The sequence below is a fragment of the Lolium rigidum genome, chromosome 5 (assembly GCF_022539505.1).
Source record: "Lolium rigidum isolate FL_2022 chromosome 5, APGP_CSIRO_Lrig_0.1, whole genome shotgun sequence".
Lineage (NCBI taxonomy): Eukaryota > Viridiplantae > Streptophyta > Magnoliopsida > Poales > Poaceae > Lolium > Lolium rigidum.
Window position 1 is genome coordinate 48965948 of NC_061512.1, and position 11795 is coordinate 48977742.

Below are 11795 nucleotides of genomic sequence, written 5' to 3' on the forward strand. Positions count from 1 at the left end.
TGGTTGGGTAGATTTGAAACTATTTAATTTACAAGACAGGACCAGTAAGCAAATTAATCAAATTCGAAATTTCAAATTCAAATACTTGGGCCTAGGCGGGAAAGCAACTTGGGCCGAAACGAGGGAAACAAACTGGGCTGGCCCAGTAACGTTTCAACGCGCCACGGGCCAACTGGCGGAGGGGCCCGCGCGTCGCTGATCGCTACTTACCGAAACGGTACTGGAGGCTGAGAGGCGTTGGATCAGGATCCAATCGAACGGCTGGGCGTCGTCGTCGTTGTCGGGGAGAAGAGGTTGCTGCCGCGGCGGAGGTAGGGGGTCGGCGGCGAGCAGGGACTCCGGCGAGCGGCGGCGTTGACGCGCGGCGAGGTTGTCGTCGACGGCAAGTCGACTGGTACCGACGGCGAGGCTTGAGGTGGCCTGTAGCGGTGGATTGGTCCGTGGTTGCCTGCGGGTCTCCGGCGAGAAATTGGAGGGCTAGCTGCGGCGATGTGCAGAGGAGATGGGCGGAGGAGGTTCAGGGAGAGGAGTGGAGCAAGTTTGTTGTGGTGATGGAGGTGCGGGGGTGGCTCCTTTTATAGGCGGTAAGGTGGCCGTGAGGGGTGTGGCAAGGGCGACGGCGAGGCGGCGTCTCCGGCCGAGTTAAAGGGGTAGGTGATGGCGCGGCGGTGTTCGAGCATGTCCGTGCGGTCCTCCCGGCGGCAACGGCGAGGCTGGGCGGTGCCTAACGCCGTCGGGGGCAGGGGTGTACGGCGCGGCAATGGCGTGATGCGGCCGTCGTTCCCGGCGGCGGCGGGCGCTGGTGGGTATCGTGAGCGTGTCCGACGTGTTCGTGGTGTCGCGGTGCTGCTCAACTCGAAGAAAAGGGGGCCAGGGATGGAGAGAGGCGGCGAGGCGACGTGTGGCCGTGGCGTGCGCGGACGTGCATACGGCGACGTGGCCATGCCGCCCGTGTCGCACGGGACATCGTGGGCGCGCGCTGGTCCGGGCTGTGTCGGCCTCCACTCGACCAACAGCGAGCACCAGCATGTTCAGGAGGTCAAGGAGAAGTAGTAGGGCATGGTGGTGAGTGTTGAGGTGGAGAGAAAGAGGTGAGGCATGTCCATGGGTGACATGGCCGGCATGGCCATGGCTAGGCCATGTTGGGCTCTCCTCCTAGGGTTTCTAGGCTGGGGTTTGATGGAGAGGGGACCAGGGGACATGTAGGGCACCAGGGGTGAGTAGAGTGTGGCCAAGCATTATGTAGAAATAGTGAGTGTGAGTTGGAATTTGAATTGGATCCCAAACTTTTGTCTAATTGCCTTGTGCATGCAAATTTGAAAAATGATGATAGGGATGGATTGGACTTGTTTCAGATGGTCCACAACTCACCTTGGTGGTGGTGGTTTTCAAAAATAAAAAGAATTGCAAAATTTCCATTTGAATAGAATGTTGCATGTGTTAAAAAGTCCCAACTTTGGATGAGCATAGTATTTGATCTAAAAAGAATTTGGCTTGGTTGTCTTTACAAAAGTTGTTCATCTTGATGTCCTCTTGGATGACATGCAAAGAATTTAGAAAGTTTAGTTTGAGAATCTTGAGATACAAGGGCTCAAAGTAGTGACTCAGTACTAGAAATGGCAGCTTTGGCCATAATCACATGTGAGCACAAATTGAGTGAGATTTTGATTTGAATTGTGTTTCTTTGATTCAAACAGTTGTAATAAGTGTGTAGTAACATTATTCAAATAATGGTGAAGACCAAAATGGTCTAGGTTCAAAATTAAAAAAAAATGGCATAGAGCCATATGTGAGGGTTTGTGATTTTCTAACCTTTTATTCTTTTATTTTTCTTTTCTTTACTTTGACCAGAGTGAGGTTTATTTGGGGTTTGATTGAGTTGGGAGAAAGGTTCACACCATTTTGGGACAAGGTGGGTGCCTAGGTCACTTTTTAATATTTTGGTTAATTGTCACATATGCCTCTATGCATATGTTTGATTTTATTTGGTTTATCACTTGAATTGTTTGATAAGTACTTTATTGAGTGTGTTGAGGTATTCCAAATCATCTACCAATGTTAACCCTCAAGGTTGGAGCCTTTGCACAAAGTGGCCATAGGCTTGCATATGCCTTTCTCCTATTTAAGATCTTTCCTTTTTATTTTATTTTTCAAAGGTGGGTGACAAGAGGGATGAGGTTTAGGGTTTAGTGGGGTTCACCATGGTTCACCACTATTTAGAACAAATAAGAGAGGTAGGGTTCAAGAATTTACACATTAGGGCTATATGCCCACATATGTCTTTTTTTCTTTATTTTTGGATTTCTCAAAATAGATCCACTGGGTTTTGAGAAGGTTAGGGTTTAGGTTTTTCTTATTTGATTTCTCTTTTCTTTTATTTGGTTTGTGATCTTCACTTGATCACTTTAGGGTTTTAGGGTTTATCACATAAGCATAATAACACTCATCATGGCAAAACACAAGGATTGGGTATGAGCACTATGCATTGCACTCTATTTAAGAAAAGTTTTTGTTGGTTCTCATTTTTGGAAAAAGGAAATTTATTTTATCTTTGTTTTGAAATTTGGGGTGTTACAAACCCTTCCCCCTTAAACAAATCTCGTCCCGAGATTTTAAGAAAAGTTAGGTTCCTAAGAGAGATTGAGCATTTTATTAACGGGAGGACATACTTGGCATGGTCTGGGGTGCTTCCTGAGCTTTAGTGGCAGTCATGTGGTAGAGACGGCCGTTGTTGTTGTTCTGATTCCTTCTTCCGGCAAAGCGGCGCTGTTGCTGAGCAGGTGCTGCGGTATTGGCGGCAATCCGGGCAAGCTTCTTGGGGCACTCATTGGAGAAGTGACCCACAACTCCACATTCGTAGCAGTTGACTGTGGACTTGTCTTTGAGGTTGACGGGAACAGCGTTACTCCCAGTCACGGGGGCAGTATTGGGGTTGTTGTTGTTTCCCTTGTTGTTACTGTTGTTGTTGTGGTGGTTGTTGTTGTTGTTGTTGCCTCCGGGCTTCGGGGGTCCTCCATTATTATTGGAGTAGTTTGGGCGGTAAGTCTGAGCAGGGGGCTTGTTGTATCTTGGGGTGAATCCTCCCGAGGAGTTGTTGCGGTGTTTCTGGGTATGGTGGGGTCCACTCTGGTTCATCATTCTTCTCTTGCGGTTCTCGTTGGCTTGATGCAGCTTTCCTTCCATCTGTATTGCTGAGTCTACCAGGGCTTCTAAGTCAGCGAACGGAATGTTCACTAACACAGTTTGCATCTCGTCATGCAGTCCATTCAGAAATCTCTCCTTCCTTTTCTCATTGGTGTCGGTTTCGTCCGGGGCGTACCTTGACAGAGTGAGGAATTTGTCGCGGTATTCTACCACGGACATTCGGCCTTGCTTGAGTTCGCGGAACTCGTCTCTCATCTTCTTGATCAGTCCTTGGGGCACATGGTATTTGCTAAACTTCAGCTTGAAGTCTTCCCAAGTCATCATTTGTCCAGCATTCATTACGCGGGCACTTGTCCACCAGGCTCTTGCAGGTCCTGACAGATAGTGAGTGGCAAACAGTACTTTTTCTGCGGCTTCTACTCCCGCAACTTCTAGGTTGTTCTCCATTGTCCGGAGCCGCTCATCCGCGTCAAGTGGCTCTTCGGCCTTGCTAAACATCGGAGGGTTGGTGTTCTGAAAGTTCTTGAGCTTTGATCCCGGGTGATCATGGTTTCCATGGCCTTGATTGTTCCGAGCTATCCGTTGCGGTGCAGCTAAGTTGGCTTGTCGTTCAGCTCTCGTGGCTTCGCGATCTTCCATCATCATCCGGAGCATCCGCATCATTGCGTCTTGGTTGCGGTTTGGTGGGGCCATCTCGAAGATTGAGATAGATGATAAGATAAGAGGGAAATTTCTATGGTTTATTTGAGTTAAAGTTCACAAAGTTTTCAAAACTTGAGTAGTGTTGAGGGGGTAAAAACCAACAACACTTTTTCATTCACACCAAGCATCATACATTACAAGGCTAACACACCGTTGGTTTGAAGAACCATTCATCGCTCTACGATACAAGGGGGGTCCTGATACAAACTCACACCTACGATAGTGCCTTAATAATACTACTCTTCAGGGGGAATTCTTCGTCTTCACTGTTGAGGTGCTTGGCGAAGGGCGAGGGCGTTGTCCAAATCCCTGCGGGTTTTGTACTGCCTGAAGTCCTGAGGGGCTTTATAGAGGTTCATCTCTGGTTGTGGTGAGGGCATGGTCATCGGTCTTCCCATGGAGTCGTGTCTTGGGTAGTAGATGAAGCGAGTGTTCTTGATCTTGTCCTCATTTTGTCCACACAGACGGGAAATTGCTTCTTGCATAGCTTTGTCTAGTCCTTCCTTCCAGGTGTTTCCCGTTACGTGAAAACCATATGGTTTCCCATACCGGGGCTTCAAGCTTTCTTCCTAGGTCAGCGGAAACTTCCCACCGGGGTGATCCTCCCAACTGATTATTGAAGGATGTTCCGAAGAATTCGGGGTACGGGTGTCCTAGATATTCCACTAGTTGCTTCAAATCCTTTTCGAACTTCAGTTCTCCTCCGTGACCAAGCTGATAGCATTCCCATTGGTATTCCATCTGTGAGCAATTAGGATAAGTAAGTTAGAGAAGTGATCAAGTGTGCAAAATTTTATGTAAGATTTACAAGGAAAAGTGGAGTATGGATCTCTTATTTTGAAAAAAGATCTCAAGGATAAGAGTGAGAATAATTTTTCATAAATATTCACTTCATTTGTTTTTGAAACTAAATTTTTCAGGACGTCCATTCTAACTAGGGTCTCCTAAGGTCAACAATGGCTCTGATACCAACTTGTCAACACCCGGATTTTTAAGTCCGGATGCCTATTATGCCATTCATCGCAATCCCGGGAATATTGTTTTTGCGAGACATAATAGATTGATATCACAACACATCATTCATTACATCACATAATTGTCTTACATAGAGGGATCACATGATCCGAGTCTTAATACATCATAGTGGATCTAGAGATCCTATTACAAAACACATAGCGGAAGCGAAGTAACGGTTGCGGTCCATCTATTCCACAGTAACCGTTGACGTCGGGAGTGATCCTAGTTGTCGTAGACGTCCCGCTGTCCATCTTCCTCGTACTCGTTGTTCTCCTTCATAGTCCGGCCATTTGAATAGCCAGGGACAAAGCCATGAGTACTTTAAAGTACTCGCAAACTAATACTAATGTAAGCACTATCAACTATAGTAAGGGGGTGCTAAGCTCTAAGTTTATTTGCATAAAGCCAATTTTATTTCATAAGCATTTAGTAAAAAGCCTCTTCATTTGCTAACTAACTCAAGTGGGAACATTAGTGTCATTCCCACAACTCTGTTGTGATTCAAGTCAAAGTCACCATTTCAAGTTCAAATCACAAGTCACCCTTCACATGTCACATTTTTGAAAATGGTCCGATGACGGAACAAGTATGGCCTTTCCAATCGTCCGTAACCGTGGACACGGCTATTCGAATAGTTCTACACTCGCAGAGGTCGTACACTTGTGCCACAATATTTGCAATAATCCGTCGGGGTTAATCGGCCCCGATTTATCATACTCCGTATGCGGACTACCAACCATAACCTTTCACTTATATACTCTAGTACAGGCACCTCTCCCCATGAGCTTGGCCTCCCGGTGAAAACCAACCTCGTTAACCCGGGAACCGCACAGGCTTGGGCCGGACAATTCACCTCATTCACGTCATATCACATCATTTCTTTTGTAGAGGCAGCCCTCGGCATAACCCCGATGACGCTTGTTTAGAGGGAACCCATACTAAAGCACATAAATTTCTAGTTAAGCCCTTACCCATGTCGGGTATCGTGGGGGTACTTGCAAAATTGGAATGGTATCGCATCCGAACCCAACCATCAGTTTTCGTAAAGTTCACCATGTCATTCACAAGTCACATTCACCTTCAAAATCTTTCAATAGAATGACTCATCATTCCAAGGTTTTCAAAGTCATTTCATTTCACAAGTTCCCATCTAGAGTAGTCAATTTTATTTGTTAGCACTAGCCACTAATCATGAGGGGTGCTATCTAGCTTTCATTGCTCTAGGCTAAATTTGATACTCTTGTAGTATTCTATCTCTAGACCAAAGTTAACTATAAAAGCAAGTTATAATAATCAAAGTAAAAGCTTGTAAGAATAAAACTTGGGATGGGATCATGAAGCATAAAGTAAATTGGTGAGTGTGCCTTGCTCTAGTAGAGCTTTGCACTTGGGTAACTTGCAAGAATATTAGCTTGCAAGAGTATAGCTTGTATTGGAGTTAGCTTGCATTAATAATAGCTTGCCTTGGTTGGAGTAGTGATCAAAGTTCTCTTCCTCTTCAAAGTAGTCCTCCTCCTCCTCGGTGTACTCCTCGGTACTAGCGTCTAAATACGAGTACAATACACTCAATTACCACACAAAGCCTAAGTACTAGACTAAGCACACACATAAATCACTCCTACTAAGCTATCAATCAACATGCTTATTAGGTGAGTGGATTTCATGTTATTCTTAAGAAAAATAATTTCCTCTCATTATAAATATTAATTAGGGTTTCTATTTATTTCTTGAGGAAAATAATTTCCTCTCATTGAATATTATTAAGATTTAATTTCCTCCATTAATGTCATATGACCTAGGTTGACCTAAGTCAACCTCTTCATAGGTATTAATTGGGAAGTGATTTAAATGAGGTACACCACCTCATGCCTTTTTATTACTCATGATTAATGATTTAATATCATCAACTGATTTAATATGAGTTTAAAATTGACCATAGTCTATACCCCATATTAACTTGGTTGAGACAAGATTTAAATGAGACCACTACATCTCATAAGATTTAATAAGTAGCCTTGAATAATTTTAACTACTACCATGAAAATGATTGAATATTTTTAAATAAGAACCTAAGGAGTATTATTACATGTGTCATTAATTCTCATGGAATCCCTTGGAGTAAGTATTTAGTTGAGAGGCTACACCTCATATAGTTTAATACCACATACTAATGATTTAAATGAGGTGTAGCACCTCATACCATTTAATTCTAACATGGTAAAGATCTAATATTATCAATAATTCATATGAGACCTAAATGACCAGAGTCTCTAGCTTATTTTGAATTGTTCATGACAAGATTTAAATGAAGCATAATATTTCATATGATTTACCTAATATTTTTGGACAATACTACTTTAATAAAATAGCCATATTGTCCACTATTTTAACTAGGGCATGATCATGCAAAGTGACCACACCATTTTATTGCATAATCAATTAGTGTAAGTCAAATGTGAGCTAGTAGAGTTGGAATTAACTTAATATATATTTTATTTGATTTTTAATAATTATTTGAATAGGGAAAAGTCCCCGCCTTCTTCTTTTTATCATTTTATTTCCACAACAGATCTTGAGGTGGGACCAGTGAGGTTGGATAGATATTTTTACAAGCTTTCCAACCATATAAATTTCATCAAATTTGGTTGGGTAGATTTGAAACTATTTAATTTACAAGACAGGACCAGTAAGCAAATTAATCAAATTCGAAATTTCAAATTCAAATACTTGGGCCTAGGCGGGAAAGCAACTTGGGCCGAAACGAGGGAAACAAACTGGGCTGGCCCAGTAACGTTTCAACGCGCCACGGGCCAACTGGCAGAGGGGCCCGCGCGTCAGTGACTGCTACTTACCGAAACGGTACTGGAGGCTGAGAGGCGTTGGATCAGGATCCAATCGAATGGCTGGGCGTCGTCGTCGTTGTCGGGGAGAAGAGGTTGCTGCCGCGGCGGAGGTAGGGGGTCGGCGGCGAGCAGGGACTCCGGCGAGCGGCGGCGTTGACGCGCGGCGAGGTTGTCCTCGACGGCAAGTCGACTGGTACCGACGGCGAGGCTTGAGGTGGCCTGTAGCGGTGGATTGGTCCGTGGTTGCTCGCGGGTCTCCGGCGAGAAATTGGAGGGCTAGGCTGCGGCGATGTGCAGAGGAGATGGGCGGAGGAGGTTCAGGGAGAGGAGTGGAGCAAGTTTGTTGTGGTGATGGAGGTGCGGGGGTGGCTCCTTTTATAGGCGGTAAGGTGGCCGTGAGGGGTGTGGCAAGGGCGACAGCAGGGCGGCGTCTCCAGCGAGTTAAAGGGGTAGGTGATGGCGCGGCGGTGTTCAGCATGTCCGTGCGGTCCTCCTGGCGGCAACGGCGAGGTTGGGCGGTGCCTAACGCTGTCGGGGGCAGGGGTGTACGGCGCGGCAATGGCGTGATGCGGCCGTCGTTCCCGGCGGCGGCGGGCGCTGGTGGGTATCGTGAGCGTGTCCGACGTGTTCGTGGTGTCGCGGTGCTGCTCAACTCGAAGAAAAGGGGGCCGAGGGATGGAGAGAGGCGGCGAGGCGACGTGTGGCCGTGGCGTGCGCGGACGTGCATACGGCGACGTGGCCATGCCGCCCGTGTCGCACGGGACATCGTGGGCGCGCGCTGGTCCGGGCTGTGTCGGCCTCCACTCGACCAACAGCGAGCACCAGCATGTTCAGGAGGTCAAGGAGAAGTAGTAGGGCATGGTGGTGAGTGTTGAGGTGGAGAGAAAGAGGTGAGGCATGTCCATGGGTGACATGGCCGGCATGGCCATGGCTAGGCCATGTTGGGCTCTCCTCCTAGGGTTTCTAGGCTGGGGTTTGATGGAGAGGGGACCAGGGGACATGTAGGGCACCGGGGGTGAGTAGAGTGTGGCCAAGCATTATGTAGAAATAGTGAGTGTGAGTTGGAATTTGAATTGGATCCCAAACTTTTGTCTAATTGCCTTGTGCATGCAAATTTGAAAAATGATGATAGGGATGGATTGGACTTGTTTCAGATGGTCCACAACTCACCTTGGTGGTGGTGGTTTTCAAAAATAAAAAGAATTGCAAAATTTCCATTTGAATAGAATGTTGCATGTGTTAAAAAGTCCCAACTTTGGATGAGCATAGTATTTGATCTAAAAAGAATTTGGCTTGGTTGTCTTTACAAAAGTTGTTCATCTTGATGTCCTCTTGGATGACATGCAAAGAATTTAGAAAGTTTAGTTTGAGAATCTTGAGATACAAGGGCTCAAAGTAGTGACCAGACTAGAAATGGCAGTTTTGGCCATAATCACATGTGAGCACAAATTGAGTGAGATTTTGATTTGAATTGTGTTTCTTTGATTCAAACAGTTGTAATAAGTGTGTAGTAACATTATTCAAATAATGGTGAAGACCAAAATGGTCTAGGTTCAAAATTAAAAAAAAATGGCATAGAGCCATATGTGAGGGTTTGTGATTTTCTAACCTTTTATTCTTTTATTTTTCTTTTCTTTACTTTGACCAGAGTGAGGTTTATTTGGGGTTTGATTGAGTTGGGAGAAAGGTTCACACCATTTTGGGACAAGGTGGGTGCCTAGGTCACTTTTTAATATTTTGGTTAATTGTCACATATGCCTCTATGCATATGTTTGATTTTATTTGGTTTATCACTTGAATTGTTTGATAAGTACTTTATTGAGTGTGTTGAGGTATTCCAAATCATCTACCAATGTTAACCCTCAAGGTTGGAGCCTTTGCACAAAGTGGCCATAGGCTTGCATATGCCTTTCTCCTATTTAAGATCTTTCCTTTTTATTTTATTTTTCAAAGGTGGGTGACAAGAGGGATGAGGTTTAGGGTTTAGTGGGGTTCACCATGGTTCACCACTATTTAGAACAAATAAGAGAGGTAGGGTTCAAGAATTTACACATTAGGGCTATATGCCCACATATGTCTTTTTTTCTTTATTTTTGGATTTCTCAAAATAGATCCACTGGGTTTTGAGAAGGTTAGGGTTTAGGTTTTTCTTATTTGATTTCTCTTTTCTTTTATTTGGTTTGTGATCTTCACTTGATCACTTTAGGGTTATAGGGTTTATCACATAAGCATAATAACACTCATCATGGCAAAACACAAGGATTGGGTATGAGCACTATGCATTGCACTCTATTTAAGAAAAGTTTTTGTTGGTTCTCATTTTTGGAAAAAGGAAATTTATTTTATCTTTGTTTTGAAATTTGGGGTGTTACACGAATGGACGCTAGAGGATTCGGGGGAGGGTTTGTGACTAGATGGATGAACTTCCGGATGCTTTCCTCAGGAACCTGGCCAAGGCCAGAGGTAGAAGAAGAAAGACACAAGGATGAACTCGCTCTAGATCACCATGTTCATTGATCTTCACGGGTTACAGGTTTTTCTTTCTTCGCCGGATCGCGCCTATGAAAGAGGCTGCCCCCTCTCCTTATATAGGGGAGAGGGTGGCTTACAGAACAAGAAACCCTAATGGGATCTTTGACTAGACAAACTACTTTACAAAGATACTTTATAAAGCTACTTTAATCACAGATGACGCCGGGGTCTTTTTTAAACAGGGAGGCTGACGTCCTCCGGCTTCTTTGGCCGTCATCCTCTTCTTTGTCTTCAAGCCTTCGTTTAAAGCTACTTTGCTTAGCTCATCCTTGTCCTTTAGCTTCTGACGGAATCTTTGACCAGCCAGCCGACGTGCTCTTCCTTCCGGTGCGCCGGCATCTTTCCTTCCTCGGTTCCGTGCATACCCCTCTTGGGGATACCGGCTTAGCTTTACTTAGCCAAACTCTATCTTCTTGTTCCGGTATGAACATTAAACCGGTATCTTGAAGGGTGAGACCACCCGGTATGGCATACCTTTGGCATACCGGGGGTCATCCCCCCAACATTAGTCCCCGAAGCTGGTATAGTCTGGCGGATTCTATCCAACAGACCATGCCAGGTTTCCGTATCTTCGGATACCGGTTTAACTTTCTTGGTTTTCGACTCAAATCCGACATCTTTGCTCGGACTCACACTTTCTCTGCTCGCAAGGCATTCTCCGGCATCTTACCTTCCGGTATCTTAGTCATTGAATATCTCCTCGACGAGGTCGAGAATATATCGGGTCTCGTGCCTGTCAGAGACATGCGCACTGTGTCTGTCATGCCAGTGTCAGTTGTCACTTCGTATTGACCCCCGCGCGCCCATTTAATGCATCGCTGCAGATCCCACTCACCGCTTCAGATCTTGTGTGTGCCTCCGTGTGGCCTCCCTTTTTCCGCGTGTATCTTTATGCCACGTGGCGACCTGCGATGCGAACCGTCGCGGGCCGCGAGGCAAACCGCGTAGGCCCAGCGGTTTTCAGCCCATCTTCTCTCTCCTTTATAAGCACAACTGCCCCTTCTTCTTCCTCTTCTTCGCATTTCCCCTATCTTCGCGCATAGTGCTCCTCGCCTCTGCGCCTTCGCCGCTGTTCGTCCGCCGCTGCTCGCTTGAGCTTCGCCGCCCGGCGAACTTACGCCGAGCCTCCGCCGGACCTCGTCGTACGGGGACCTTCTGCAGCACCTCCTTCGAGTGCGCTGCATTCTTGCTTCTTTGCGACCTTCTTCGCCTCGCCGTCGGTGGTCCTCGTCGACAACCGCAGGTGCCTTCTTTCTCCGGTGATAGCTTTCCTCAGCAACTGCGACGCTCAAGGTTAGTTCCAATCTTACTTTGCTCGCCATTTGCTTGCTTTTTAGATCTGGGGTCTACGGTGTTCTTATTTCCTCTTTTTCTTTGGTTTTCTTCTTACTCGTAGATCTTCACGCGGGGTCCAAGTGTGGGATTTCTGTTTCTTTCATCTTCCATTCAATGTCTGACGAGGAATCTTCCTCCGCATCTTCCTCTTCCTCTTCCGCTAGACTTAGTAGACAATCTCCCGGCGAATCTACAGCTTCAGATCCGATGGAGACCGATTCC